We start from the raw sequence: 13,588 nt of genomic DNA, 5'->3' as shown, positions 1-13,588 counted from the left end.
AATCAATAAGTCCGACCGTAATAGGCTGCAGGTATGCCAAAATGGGGCTAGCAGAGCCGTCATGAAACTTAAATATAGAGATCATGTTACGATGGCAAGACCTGAGCTCCACTGGTTGCCGGTGGCTGCTAGATTTTTATTTCTAACTCTGACTATCATACACAAGTGTAGATCTGGAAATATGCCTGGATATTTACAACAGCTTTTGTCCATAAGAAATAATGTAAGAACATTAAGGTCGAATAACCTGCACCTTCTATCCGAACCAAAGTGTCACACTGTCAGAGTAGGCAATTCAGCCTTTGCTTTTAATGGACCAAGGGCTTGGAATGCTCTTCCTTTAGAGATGAGATCCATTGACTCTCTTGAATCATTTAAGAAAAGATTAAAGACCTATCTTTTCAACTAAATGACCCAGAGATGCTTCTAAAACCTCTTCTGCTGTGGCGTTGTTCCATGGATACTCATTTTCTGTTATCTGTCACTTTTGTCATGTAGTGCCCTCCCGCCTTCGGGTTCATGGCCGCGCTATATAAATGTATTGAAGTAAAGTAAAGGATCATGCACAGAGTAATCTGGATCACCACGGCAAGTGATATTACACCGCTTGGAAAATTGATTAATACCCATAAAGGCTCCAACAGAATAAAACTGAATATAACTATATTTCACAATGGGGAGAAATGTATTGGCCAGACTATGTCTGGAAAAACAAAAATGAGTTGCCTAGCAACAATTGAGGATAATAGTTTAAAATCATACATAAATGGTACTTGACCCCATGCAAATTGTTTAAAATTGATCTCAATGTTTTGGATACGTAGAAGAGATACAACTTAAATATCTGGTTGCCCTGCCCAACATTCCAATTCTATTTGAAAGAGGTTCTCAGAGAGAGACAAGATTATAGGCCACCCCATGACGGAATCTATAATAGTAACGATTTTGGGTTTGAGAGATGAAAACAGGGAAAGTTTAAACAATACAGATTGGTCAATATATGTTTCCTTAATGATGGCAGCCAAGATGCAAATTGCAGTTTGGTTGAAAGAAAAGTAAACCTACATTGACCCTATACTTGATTCACAGTATTTGGAAAGTATTAGGAGTTTAACAAGTCTTTTTAAATGTTAAACCATTCATTCCTTAAGGGTTGCCAATAATTGGAATTTCTTACTGTTGATCAAAGTGAACAATTGGCCATAGACACTGATTATTTTAAAGCGGTTTTGTTGTAGACTTTGAATTTGGTCAGTGATATTAATACATCATGGATTCCGATCACATCGGGAAGAAGGAAGATGATCATGGAAGATATTGGGATTTTTACGTCTTGTACATTAACTACATACACAATGACATGGTATTCATTGTTATTGCTTTATATCATTCTCTATATCAAAATAGAATATATTTGCGACTGCTTGTTTGTGCGACTTATAAGAACACTGCACTTGTGACAACCTATATTGAAAAGTTAAACATTAATTTGCAGGGATCTTGAGTGCACTATCCTTATAAATTAAATGTATTAATAATAATATATACAGAAAAACCAAATATAGTGTACTAACCACGCCCATCATTAGCCTACAAGCATCAACTATTATGCACAACCCATGTCTTTACAAAGTGTGGTTTTCGTTTTATAAAGTCATCATGAAGCAAGACACAGACAACAAATTCAAAGTCCAAACGAACTTACTTTATTTGCTTAAATGTCGGTATGGATGAAGGCCTAACTTGCCCTCAGCTAAGGTGGGATTTCCCTACCTAAAAATACTAAGTAAGTCAAAGAGTTCAACTTTAAAGTCTGTGGGCCTCATTACGAGTTTGGAGGCAGCCATGGAGCTATTAGCTCCATGGCTGCCTCCAAACTGGGCTCCTTTTCCGGGTTCCTGCAATGGGGACTTACTGGGTCATTCCGACATAGGAGGACCCGGTAAGTCCTCCTTGCAGGAACCATTCCCCATTCCCATTTTAGTCCCCATAGGGCTCAATGGGAATGGGGATGGAGGTAACAACGGGCACCTTATAAGTGTCCCGTTGTTACCTCCTTCTTTCCCTCGCGGGACCCGGAAAGCACGCCTGGTTTTCCCAGGCGTCCGATCTGGGTCCCGTGATGGGAACCCTGTAATCAGCCTTGATGGAATGAAGGGGGCCGGTCCCGTACCGGCCCCTTCATTCCTTGAGCGCAAGCCTCATAATGAGGCCCTGTATGTGTCCAAAACCTACGATTGCCCTCAAAACTAAAGCTAAACAATGTGTAGGGATGTCAGCAATAAAAGAAATAGTGTTCCAAACAAAGTTCTGAGCTTCTTCCAGCTCCTGGCGTACCTTTCAACTCCACTTTTCCAAGTTCAAAACAGTTCCACAAAACTATCAGGGTTCCCATCCTCAAGTTCTAGACAGAAAGTTCACCCTTAACAATTCTCAAAAGATTAGGGTCCAGGGAGATTCCTCTGGTTCACCAATGCATGTCTTTTACAACACAAGTCTTCCGATATTTTCATTGACTCCCTCCTTCTAGATATTCACACTCTTGATTCTTCTCTTTACTTGCTTTTCATGCAAGGCACTCTGTCTAGGCGCAGTTGACAGACCACACGTCCACCCATCACAGGTAATGCAACCAATATCCCTCTTCATCAGCTTTTGCAACAATTGTCCACTGCTTTCCCTTGACATTGACAAATACTTCTTCTATCAGAATGATCCTCTTCCAATACTTTATCACGGTATGCTTGATCACAACTCACTTGGTTATGCTGAGGAACTTCTTTAGCCCTCCCAATCCAGGTTTTCATTCAACCTCTAGTTCCTTGACCACTTGGCTTGTATCAATACTTGTTTCTCTTCTCACATCCTTCTTGGCATTTTATTTAGTTTGCCAAAACTTGTACTTCAATCAACTTGCTGTGCGGTATTCGCCACTTGCACCACGTTGCTCTTATTTCATTCAAAACATAATTTGCTTCATCTCTTTGCGGCATTCAGAAATGCTCATTCACTCATACTTTCATGTTGCTTTAATTCTGTACGGTATTCAATAATGCTTTCAGTTCATTCGGTATTCAAAAAGATATCGGTTTCACCCTTGAAACTATCTTCATTTCCCTTGAGGCTTAAAAACACTTGCTTCAGCATTCAAAGGTACTTATGACGGTTTCCACAATGTTCGACATTCAAGAATGGCTTATTGCCACTTTTGGAGCGCCCCGGCATGGGTGTTTCCCATCTGCACTCACTAGGTATACACTGCAGCTCCCTTCAGCTGTTTCTTCGTGGTGCCTTTCTCGCTTCCATGGCCTCCGCTTCTCTCCCGCAGAGTTCGGGGAGAGTGTTGCTCGCTCTCCCTCTGGTCCGCAACAACCAAAGTTCTTTGGCGCCCCACAGCTCCTGCTTGCGCCCGACACAGAGGGTGCAAAGGACTTACTAACCTTCTCTGGGCCTTCCTCGGTCCCGGCGTCTCTGGTCCTTGCCTGACATGGCTTCCCGCACTCACGGATCCCGCTCCTGTCTCTTCGGCTCGCCAGCTTCCAGCTGCAGCCGGCTCGACGTTCCAGCCTGCTGTACAACCTCTTCCAACTGAAAAACCCACATTTTTATATCCGCTGGGCTTTCCAGGTGGCCACAGGTGGTGGTCACTTAGCCGAATTGCCTGATCATAATTAAAGGGACATCTTTACAATACTCTGCAGGCCTCAGTACTTGAGTGGCGAAATGACCTACAAGTGATCATCGCTCAGAGTTGCCTCTTCCTCGTTCCGGTACCATATTGTGTTAAATGATGGAAATTGTGGGGAAAGGTGTCACAATAGCCCATAATGTCCGGGGGAGGGTTAAATTAGTATTCAGTAGGGAAAGGGGGATACCATGTCTCTCCTGTAGAGCTCCTGTCTCCAATCCCAAGGACCCAGCACCCAGGTGATCCTCCCTTGCTTCTACACCCCGAGGGTCAGGATTCAAAAGCAATGGCCTTTCCCTGGCCACCTGAGAAGAGGATCCAAGGGGAGTAGGTGTGAGGATACCCTCCGGTTTCTCACAGCATGCTTAGAAGCCTCAGAGCCTTACAAAAGAAAGAAAACTGCATCAATAGGTCTTTTGAATAATTTGTATTTGTATTTATTTGTATTTGTATTTTGTATTTATTTTATTTAGCCAGGCCCGGGGGCATACTGGCGCATAACATAGATCTGGTTACAGTTACATTTGAGTGCAAAAAAACTTTACGCTGCGATTATAGGTAGATACATACTTAGCATTACAGATACATACATACATAGTCTAAAATAAATACCTTAATTACAAAATGTACCGTCGACAGACGGTCGTTCTGGGATCTGGAAGGTTAGGCAGTCATGGTGTCATAGTGTCCATGTTGTGAAGCCAACGCTTCGTGTTCCGTTTGAATAGGTTAAATGAGGGTTCAGACCTAATGTGCGCAGGGAGTGTGTTCCATAGTTTCGAGGCTTGTACGGGAAAGCTGGCTCCACCCGAGTTATGTAGTTTGAATCTCGGTATGGACATAGTGTTTGCTTGAGCTGCTCTAAGTGGTCTTGATGATGTGTGGGGTGTGAGTTGATGGTGAAGTAGGCTGGTGCAAGGTTAGCCCTGGCTTTGTGTGTGAGGGCCAAAGTTTTGAGGGATATTCTGTGCTCTACTGGGAGCCAGTGTAGATTGCATCTAGTCTCAGAGATATGCGACTTTTTAAGGATATTGAGGGCAGCCCTAATGGCATTATTCTGAATTACTTGGAGTTTGGACTAATGCTCTAGCAAGAGTAATGCAATTGGGCGAAGAGATGAATGGCCTACATGCAGTGATTAATTTGCAAGTGTAGGCGGCTAATGATGCTACTGCATTAGTTTGTTTGGAAAAGGATAAGGTGGCATCAATGTAGATACCAAGTGTTTTAGTGTTGTTTGAGACGGGGATGAGATTACCATCTATGGAGAAGGATTTGAAAGCAGAGTTTAGATTTTTTAGTTTGTCGTGGGTACCAAGGATAATCAGCTCAGTTTTCTCATTCTTGAGACAAAGTCCATGATGTGCCATCCATGCTTGTATTACTGAGTACATTTCATTGAGAGTTTTGCTGTCCGTTTCATAGTTACCCGAGATAGGAATGAGTATCTGGGAGTCGTCTGCATAATTGGTATACGTGACACCCAGATAGTCAAGGATATCAAAGAGGGGCTTTGTGAATACATTATAAAGCGTCGGGGACACACAAGAGCCTTGCGGGACTCCACAAGGTACTGGTGAGGGTTCAGCAGAATCAGTGGGAGAGAAGACCCTCATGGTTCTGTTCGCCAAGAAGGAGCTGATCCAGGCAGTGGCTGCGTCTGAAAAGTGTGCTGCAGTTTTCAGGCGGTGACAAAGTGTTTGGTGATTGACCAAATCAAAAGCTGCTGACAGGTCAAGCAGTAAGAGGAGTGCAAGATTTGCCATTGTCTTTTAGGATTTGGATCTGGGTAGTGAGATCTATTAATGCAGTTTCCGTGCCGTGTCTGGGTCGGAAGCCGGATTGCCTTAGTCCAAGAAGATTGTTCGATTCTAGATAGGCCTGTATTTGCAGGTAGGCTGCTCTGTCCAGTATTTTTAATAAGAAAGGTACGGTTAAAGCATTCTAAATAAAAAATACAATAGATAATGCATCACCTTTGCAAGATACAGGCCCCAAAGTAGCACTTCTCTTGTCTGTCTATTACAAGCACAAGTAGGGGAAAACACGGTTGGCCAGGTGCTCTTTTCTTTTTGTAAAACATTATATAAATAGTTGCTTGCAGGACTGTTAAAGAATGTTCTTACAGTTCTTACCAAGGGAACCAATACTTTCTCTATTAGGAGAAGGTTTCTATATATTTGATCTAATTGTGTCACTTCTCTAATATTTTTGGTATTACTGTTAAAAGAAAACATTAGGTACCATTAACAACTGGTTGCAAAAAGCATCAAAGTAAAGCAGATACAGATCATAGCCTGTAACGATTGATGCAAATAAAGTGACTTACTTTACTCTTAATTCTCAAACCCTTGGGTTGTTTTTACCCCCACTTGTATATGATTTCTCAGACCAATACTGTGGTCCGCTGATATAGTTTCTATCTAAGGTATCTTATCCTGTCAAAACAGTCAGCCCTGCCCCAGAGGTGGGGTGAGACAATTTGTAGAGCACCAGTCTCTTCTACATGCGCCTTCCTGCATGTATTAAGTACCATTTCTGCTTGCCCCACACCTGCTGTGCAAGACGCAGGTCAGTGTTCCTCTTGTCCTGTAGGAATACAGCTACCAAAGATCCCTGTGGCAAAGACCCGACTCTAGTGTTCACCAGAGAAGAAGCGAGTAGAGATGCAGTAGAGTGCCACACCAGTCAAATGAGAAATCCAGGCACTACATTCCAGGTGAACACAGACTGGGAAATGGACTGACTGTAGTGGGCTGCAACTGCCTAGAGCAGGCAGATCAGTTTACGAAAAGTGGGCTGGGCTTAAGGCAGGTTTTAGGTGTTCAGATACCTGTAATCACACCCATGGAGAAACTGAAGACAATAATTGGCCCAGGAACCTGATCAACACAGAACCAATCAAGGGGTAATAGGGAGGATAAAAGAGGACCGAATGATCATTTTAGTGTGGGTTATTCGGGTGAGGTCAAGGGAGGAGAAGACTGACCAAGACCAATCAGCGGAAGGATGGTGTGGAGGAGGATTGTTGAAGGGTTTTGCAAGGCGAGGTATTTGTTAGTGCGAGAAAGTGGTATTTGGGTACGAGTGTGTGTGTAAAGTAGGTGATTCAGAGAGTTACATTTTAGGGGTGTGAGTGGTTGAGGAAGGTGACTGGGAGAGTAAAAAAGGATGACTGGGCGAAGGTGTGGATAGAGAATAGTATAGTGTAGTGGGGAGGGGAGAGCAGAGGGGACGTAGTATTTCAATTAGAAGTACTATTTCCAAGAGGAGGTGTAGTACAGCAAAGAGGGGAGAACAGTGGAGTAGAGAGGGGATAGGAGTATAGCTTATAGGTTCCAGGGGGTTGTAGAGCAGAGAAAGGGGGAGTAGTGGAGCAGAGGGGGGAGTAGTAGAGAAGGGGGAGTAGTGTTTGGAAGAGGGGTAGTATTTCAGAGGAGTGAGTAGAGGGGGGTTAGTAGAGTGGCTGGGAGTAGTAGAGCAGAGAGGAGAGGGGGAGTAAGAGTGTGGAGAGGGACGAGGGGCCGGGTGGAGAGGTAGCAGAATCAGGGAGTGGTAGAGAGTAGTGAATGAAAGAAAAGAGGAAGAGAGAAAGTAGAAAGAGTGGGGGGAGAAAGGAGGAGAGTAAAAGAAAGGGGAAACAAGGATAGAAGAACAAGTTACTTACCAACTGTAAAGTTCATTCGATTGGCTGTTCCTCCCACATATTCCTCATCATCAGGTTTGCTGCTTCAGAAAAAAAATGTCCACAACAGGGGGCGCTGTGCTCTATGCCATGGCATCGATGTCCCTCGAGGGCTGCCGTAGATTGTCGACATCATCCGTAATATAAATGGCTCGAGCCGCGCCCATTGGCTTCAGTTCTGTTTTTTAGATATTCTGAACTGATGAGTTGACCAGGCGTACCCCTAGACCGCAAGCTCTCAAGGAACATGGAGTGTAAAGTACGTAAACTGTACGGCGTGGTAGGTTGGGAGGCCGATGAGGAATACGTTGGAGGAACATCCAATCAAAAGAACGTTACAGTTGGTAAGTAACTTGTTCTTCGAATGGATTGTGTCCTCCCATGTATTCCTCATCTTAGATAGACTCCCAAAGCAGTGAACATTTGGAGGAGGGAGTACTAATTGATTTTACTCATGAACCATATGTAGAACGGCTTTAGCAAAAAGACCTCCTTGGGATGAGGTGGAATCTAAACAATAGTGTTTCACAAAAGTGTGCATTTAATGACCAGATGGCCGCTTCACAAATATCCTGCACCGGAACACTCCTCTGAAGAGCAGTTGAAGTCGCCATGCCCCTAGTAGAATGAGCCCATAGCCCATCTGGAGGTTCTTTACCTGCCAGCTTGCAACACTCTCCAATTGCTAGAATTATCCATCTGGATAAGGTCTGTTTTGTTACTGCCAGACCCAATTTGTGGTCGGTGTAGCCAATGAAAAGTTGGTCACTTTGCTAAAATTTTGCCAGTCTAGAAATATAAAAGCTGAGAGCCCTTTTTGGGCCCAGCCTATGGAGCCTTTCTTCCTCCTTACTTGCATGAGGGGGAGGATAGAAAGATGACAATGTGATTTTTTGAGACAAATGAAAGTCAGACTATTTTTGGTAGAAATGAAGGTTTGACTTTAAGTATAACTTTGTCTTTATGGAACATGGTGTGAGGAGGCTTACAATAGAGAGCCTGTAACTCACTCACCCTGCGGGCTGATGTAATAGCCACTAGTAGGATTGTCTTCAAAGTGAGAAGCCATAGCAGACAAGAGTGCAAAGGCTCGAAAGGAATTCATGTAAGGAATTTCAATACTAAACTTAGATCCCACACAGGGAGGGTACATGTTAGTGAGACCTTTTAAGAATTGTACAATCAGTGGATTTTGAATTAAGGGACCTCTTCTGAGGAGTGCTTAAAAAAAGAAATCGCAGCTAGGTATCCTTTTATTGTACCAATCTGGTGGCCCCAATTGGCCATATGTAATAGGAAAGAAAGTACCATGGGTGTACCACATGGGAACGGATCCACATTCTTATCTTTGCACCAGTTACTGAACTTGTTCCAACAACACCGGTACAAGAATTTTGTTGTGGGCCTTCTGGCCAAAAGCAAAATCTCCATTACGTCATCCAGGATGTCCCATCCTTATATCTCAGCTTCTCAGAAGCCATGCCTGAAGGCTGGGTGTCTTGACCTCTGGATGGAGAACCCGACCTTTCTCTTGCGAGAGAAGATCCTCTCTTAGTGGAAGGTGCATTGGAGAGCAGATGGACATGTCCAGAAGGTCCGGGTATCACGTCCTCCTGGCCCAATCCGAGCCAGTTAGGATCATAATGTTTTTCCTGAACTTTCTCACCCTCCTGATTACGTGAGGAATCATGGGGACTGGAGGAAACTCATATAGCAGTGGAAAATCCCAATCCACTACGAACGTGTCCCTTAGAGCTCCTCCCTGAGGAAATTCCCTTGAGCAGTACAGTTTACACTTCCTGTTGACACTGGTCACAAACAGATCTACTTGAGGGATTCCCCAAAGGGTGAAGATCTCTTGAAGGACTTCCTGCTCAGAGCATCCGGCCGTCATCTTCTGCTTTCCGGCTAGGTGAACTGCTGACAGAGAGATTCCTTCTTGTATTGCCCAGAACCAGAGCTGCATTGCCTCTCTGCACAGTGGTAGTGACCCTACACCACCTCTCTTGTTGAGGTAGTACATGGCCACTGCGATGTCCATGATTATCAAGACATTCTTTCCCCGTACACAGGGCAGAAAGCCCTCAGCTCCAAAAGATTGATGAGTAGTTTGGACTCCAATGGAGACCAATGACCGCTGATTGTCAGATTGTTGGTGTGAGCTCCCCACCCAGTGAGTGAGGCATCCGTCACTACTGTGATCTCCGGTTGCCAAAAAGATTCTCCCTTGAGAATATCGTCCTTGCAAGCCCACCATAGAAGATCTTGAGCCACCCGGGCCAGAACTTGCAAAAGATTTGACATATTTCCCGAAAATTGGGACCACTGAATTCTGAGGGCCCATTGAAGGGATCTCATTCTCAATCTGGCCTCTGGCACCATAAAAATGCAGGATGCCATGAGGCCGAGCAACCTCAGAAAATCGAAGGCCGGCAGATGCTGGGCATTCTGGAACTTTTTTACCATCTGCAGAATGTGTTGAGCTCTCACCTCGGGAAGCGAGGCTTTGCCAGAGGAAGTATAAAGACTGCTCCAATGAATTGGAGTCTTTGGAATGGTATCATATTTGACTTCTTATAATTGAGGGAGAAGCCCAGTCTGTGTAAGAAGTGGCAGGTCATGCTCAGATGTTCCTGGGCCTGTTCGGGTGAACGTGCCCAGATTAACCAATCATCTAGGTAAGGGTATAAATGAATTCCCCCTCTCCCGAGACTCGCTGCCACTACCGCCAGCAGCTTGGTGAAAACCCTTGGGGCGTAGATCAACCCAATTGGTAGAACTGGAAACTGATAGTGAGAACTGCCAAAACCTTATGTACTTCCTGTGCTTGAGATGGATTGGCACATGAAAGTAAGCATCCCGAAGGTTCAATGATACCAACCAGTCTTGGAGTTGGAGAGCCTGCAGGATCTGAGAAAGGGTTACCATCTTGAACTTGCCCTTCCTGAGGAACTTGTTCAAGTTTCTTAAGTCCAAGATGGGTCTCAATCCTCCATCCTTCTTTGGGATGAGGAAGTATGGGGAATACCAACCCTTGTTCCTCTCCGCTACAGGTACATGTTCTAATGCACCTTTCTCTAGCAGGGTTAAAATTTCCTGCAACAGAAGCGTATCTGGAATTTTTAAAGAGTTGTATCCCGGTCGATGGTCCTGATGCCTTTTCTTAAAAGGAAGGCAGTAACCTTGAGCCACTGTTTCCAATGCCCAAGCATCTGAAGTAATGCCCTGCCATTTGTTCAGATGCTGAGAGATCCTGCCTCCCAGCGGGGTCTTGTGGGTCAAGGCCTCAGAGTGACTTTGCAGCAGCTGCTGCAGCGGTTGAGGGGCAGATGCCGCTGATCTAGCACCTTTTCCCCGTCCATCCGAGGACATTTTCTTTGTCCTCTTTGACTAGCCTGTCCTCTTCCTCTTCCAAATGTGGAATTAAAAACGAAAAGGACATCGCCTCCAGGAAGATGAGCCTGAGTAGGAGTGTTGCGGTGGTTGAAGTATGGAGGCGCCAAGTGACTTAGCCGCCGCCTTAGAGGTCTGCAGCTTCTCCAAACATTCATCCGCCTTGCTGCCGAACAACTGCAAGCAGTCAAATGGCATATTGAGAAGTCTGGCCCGCACATCCGGTGCAAAGCCGGACATTCTCAGCCACGCAAACCGGAGTAGCACTATGCTAGACGCCATGGAAACTGTGATGCTGTAGCAGTGTCCAGTCCTGACTAGAGGCATTCCCCCATAGCCTCCTTTCCATCTTTTACAATCGCAAGGAAGCAGTCTCGTTCTTCGCCCTCAGGATGTGTTCAGCCGCCGCACTAATATAATCCCACAGGGTGTATGTGAATCTGGCAAGGGTGCAAGTCAAATTTGTTGACTTTAAAGCCATGCTGTTCAAAGAAAAAATCTTGCGAGACCAGGCATCAATTCTCTTATCGTCCCTATCTGGGGGAATAGAGGGGTATGCAGATTGTCTAGTGGATGTAGCTGCCTGGACTACTAAGCTTTCAGGCATAGGATGCTTAATTAGTCAGAGGATGAAGGTCTATATTTCCTAGAAAAATGTTTGTTTACTGCTGGTCCAGATTCTGGGGTTTCCCATGCGGCCATAACCTTCCTCTGAAGTGCTGTGTGAAAAGGAAGAACAGGATCCTTTTGAGGACCTTGACTGAGAATGTCCGTCATGTCATCTTGTTCATAGGCGGGTGAATTCCTATTCCATCCCATGAACCCCACCACACCATTCATAATATTTCTAGATGCTGAGTATGCATGATCAGCTGGGTCAGGTTTGTTGAATTCCTATTCAGGTGGCGTGTTTAGACCACTAGCTGTTTGGAGACAGTCAGAGGTCAGACATTTTGGACTGAGGGTCAATGAGTTCCTCAGGAACATTATTTGTACCATAGTTTACCCCAAAAATAGAAATTTACTCATCCGAACATTGTTCCTCCCATAAATAGATGCCATAGACTTGAAAAAGTATTTTCTTGGCACAGGGTGAAAAACTTTACCTGGGGTTTGTGAGGGCATCGACATTGGTTTTGCTAAAGGCGTCGATACTGGTGCTGGAATCAATGTGGCCCTCGACAAAGGTGTTGATGGCGTTGATGTTGTTGACGCTCGATTCGATAAGGTCGAAGGTGCCTTCGGTAGAGGCGTCATCGAGGAAGGTGTCGACGGAGCCTTTGACACTGGTGTTGAGTTAGTCTTCGACAGAGGTGTCGAGGAAACCTTTGACACAGGTTTCGATGATGGTTTGGAAGCCGACGCCATTTTGTCTGGTGTTGCCTTCGGTTTATGCACCGATAGGCCTGTCTTGCTCTTCTTATGAGGTATCGGGAGAGGTTTCGCTTGACGACACCCTCAACAATTCCTCGCCGGATTTAGAGCGTCTAGTCTCTGACCTTCCTCTGTCATCCTTAGAATGAGCTGGGGTATAGTCTTCGCGTGATTTCTACGAGGGCGTCGGGCCGCATTCTTGAAGATTTGCATCATTGAGGCTCTAAAAGCCTCCCATTTTCTATGGGAATCCTGCTTTGATGGCCAATTGATAATTCCTGTATCTTAAGAAGAGGGAGAACAGTGAAGCCTTTTCTTTGCCTTCTTCGATGATGAAAACAAAGATTTTCTTGACCGACTCCTCGACCTAGATTTCTTCGATTTATGTCGGGACTCTTCCCCAGACTCTGCTGAGCATTTAGTTTTCTTCGAAGAGGCCTTTGAATATTCCTCCCCCACCGCTAATTTACCTTGTCGTTCCTTGAGAGCTTTACCCGCCATAGCTTGACAGGAACCGCTGTTGTCAACTCGATGGTCCAGGCCCAGGGACCAGAGGCAAACTCGATGGAGGTCAGTTACAGACATTTTCTTCCTGCATTTCTGGCACTTTTTCAAGCCAGGTTTAGGGGTAGAAGGATTAGATGAAGAAGACATCTCGAAAGACTGAAGCGCCATTTTCATACACACAAAGCGAAAGCTTTCGGAAAAACGGAACTGTAGCAAAGGGGCGCGGCTCGAGCCATTTATCATACAGATGCCGTCGACACTCTACGGCAGCTCTCGAGGGACACCGGCGCCACGGCATCGAGCACAGCGCCCCCTGGTGTGGAAAAAACATTTCAAAGCAAAGCTGATATGAATATCTAAGATGAGGAATATGTGGGAGGACACAATCTATTCGAACGTTATTTTTTAAAACATTTTTATAGAGCACTACACACCCATGGGCCTCAAAGTGCACAAAAAAAGGACAATCAGCAGAGATCCAAATGGTCCATAGGGAGAGGTGAAAAGGGCAGGCACAGGGACAATTAATCTGCTCAATTAAAGAGCAGAGTCTTAATGGTTTTTCTAAAAACTGTCAAAGAAGAGAGCTCTCAAGGTGGATGGGAGTGCATTCCAATCTCGAGGTGCTTCCAAACTAAACAGGGTTAGTGCAATATATTGATGTCATTAGAGCGCAGAACTCTTGGGGGCTATTGAAAGGAAATCCTACCCCCCCTTCCAAGTACTATGGAGCCGCAGAGTTCTGGCATTTGTGAGTAAGGGATAAAATCATAGGTCTGATTCTCTGTTTAACTGGGAGCCAGTGCAACCTTTTTCTGAAATCTGATACATGGTAGTTCTTAACCAATCCATAGATTGCCCAGGCGGCACCATTCTGTGCAGTCTGTAGACGGGAAAGATTGGATAGCGATGTGCCAATGACCAAACTATTGCAATAATCC

General features: G+C 44.9%; 1 protein-coding gene across 8 annotated transcripts in view; it reads right to left on the bottom strand.

The window, feature by feature from the left end:
* KIF21A (kinesin family member 21A) overlaps positions 1 to 13,588 on the bottom strand; it is a 2,335,619-nt gene that overhangs the window by 1,208,344 nt on the left and 1,113,687 nt on the right. The window lies entirely within an intron of this gene.

The sequence above is a fragment of the Ambystoma mexicanum genome, chromosome 12, assembly GCF_040938575.1.
Source record: "Ambystoma mexicanum isolate Mex_15411 chromosome 12, UKY_AmexF1_1, whole genome shotgun sequence".
NCBI classification, from domain to species: Eukaryota; Metazoa; Chordata; class Amphibia; order Caudata; family Ambystomatidae; genus Ambystoma; species Ambystoma mexicanum.
The sequence above is the reverse complement of the archived record's forward strand: the minus strand, read 5'-3'. Positions and strand labels throughout refer to the sequence as shown.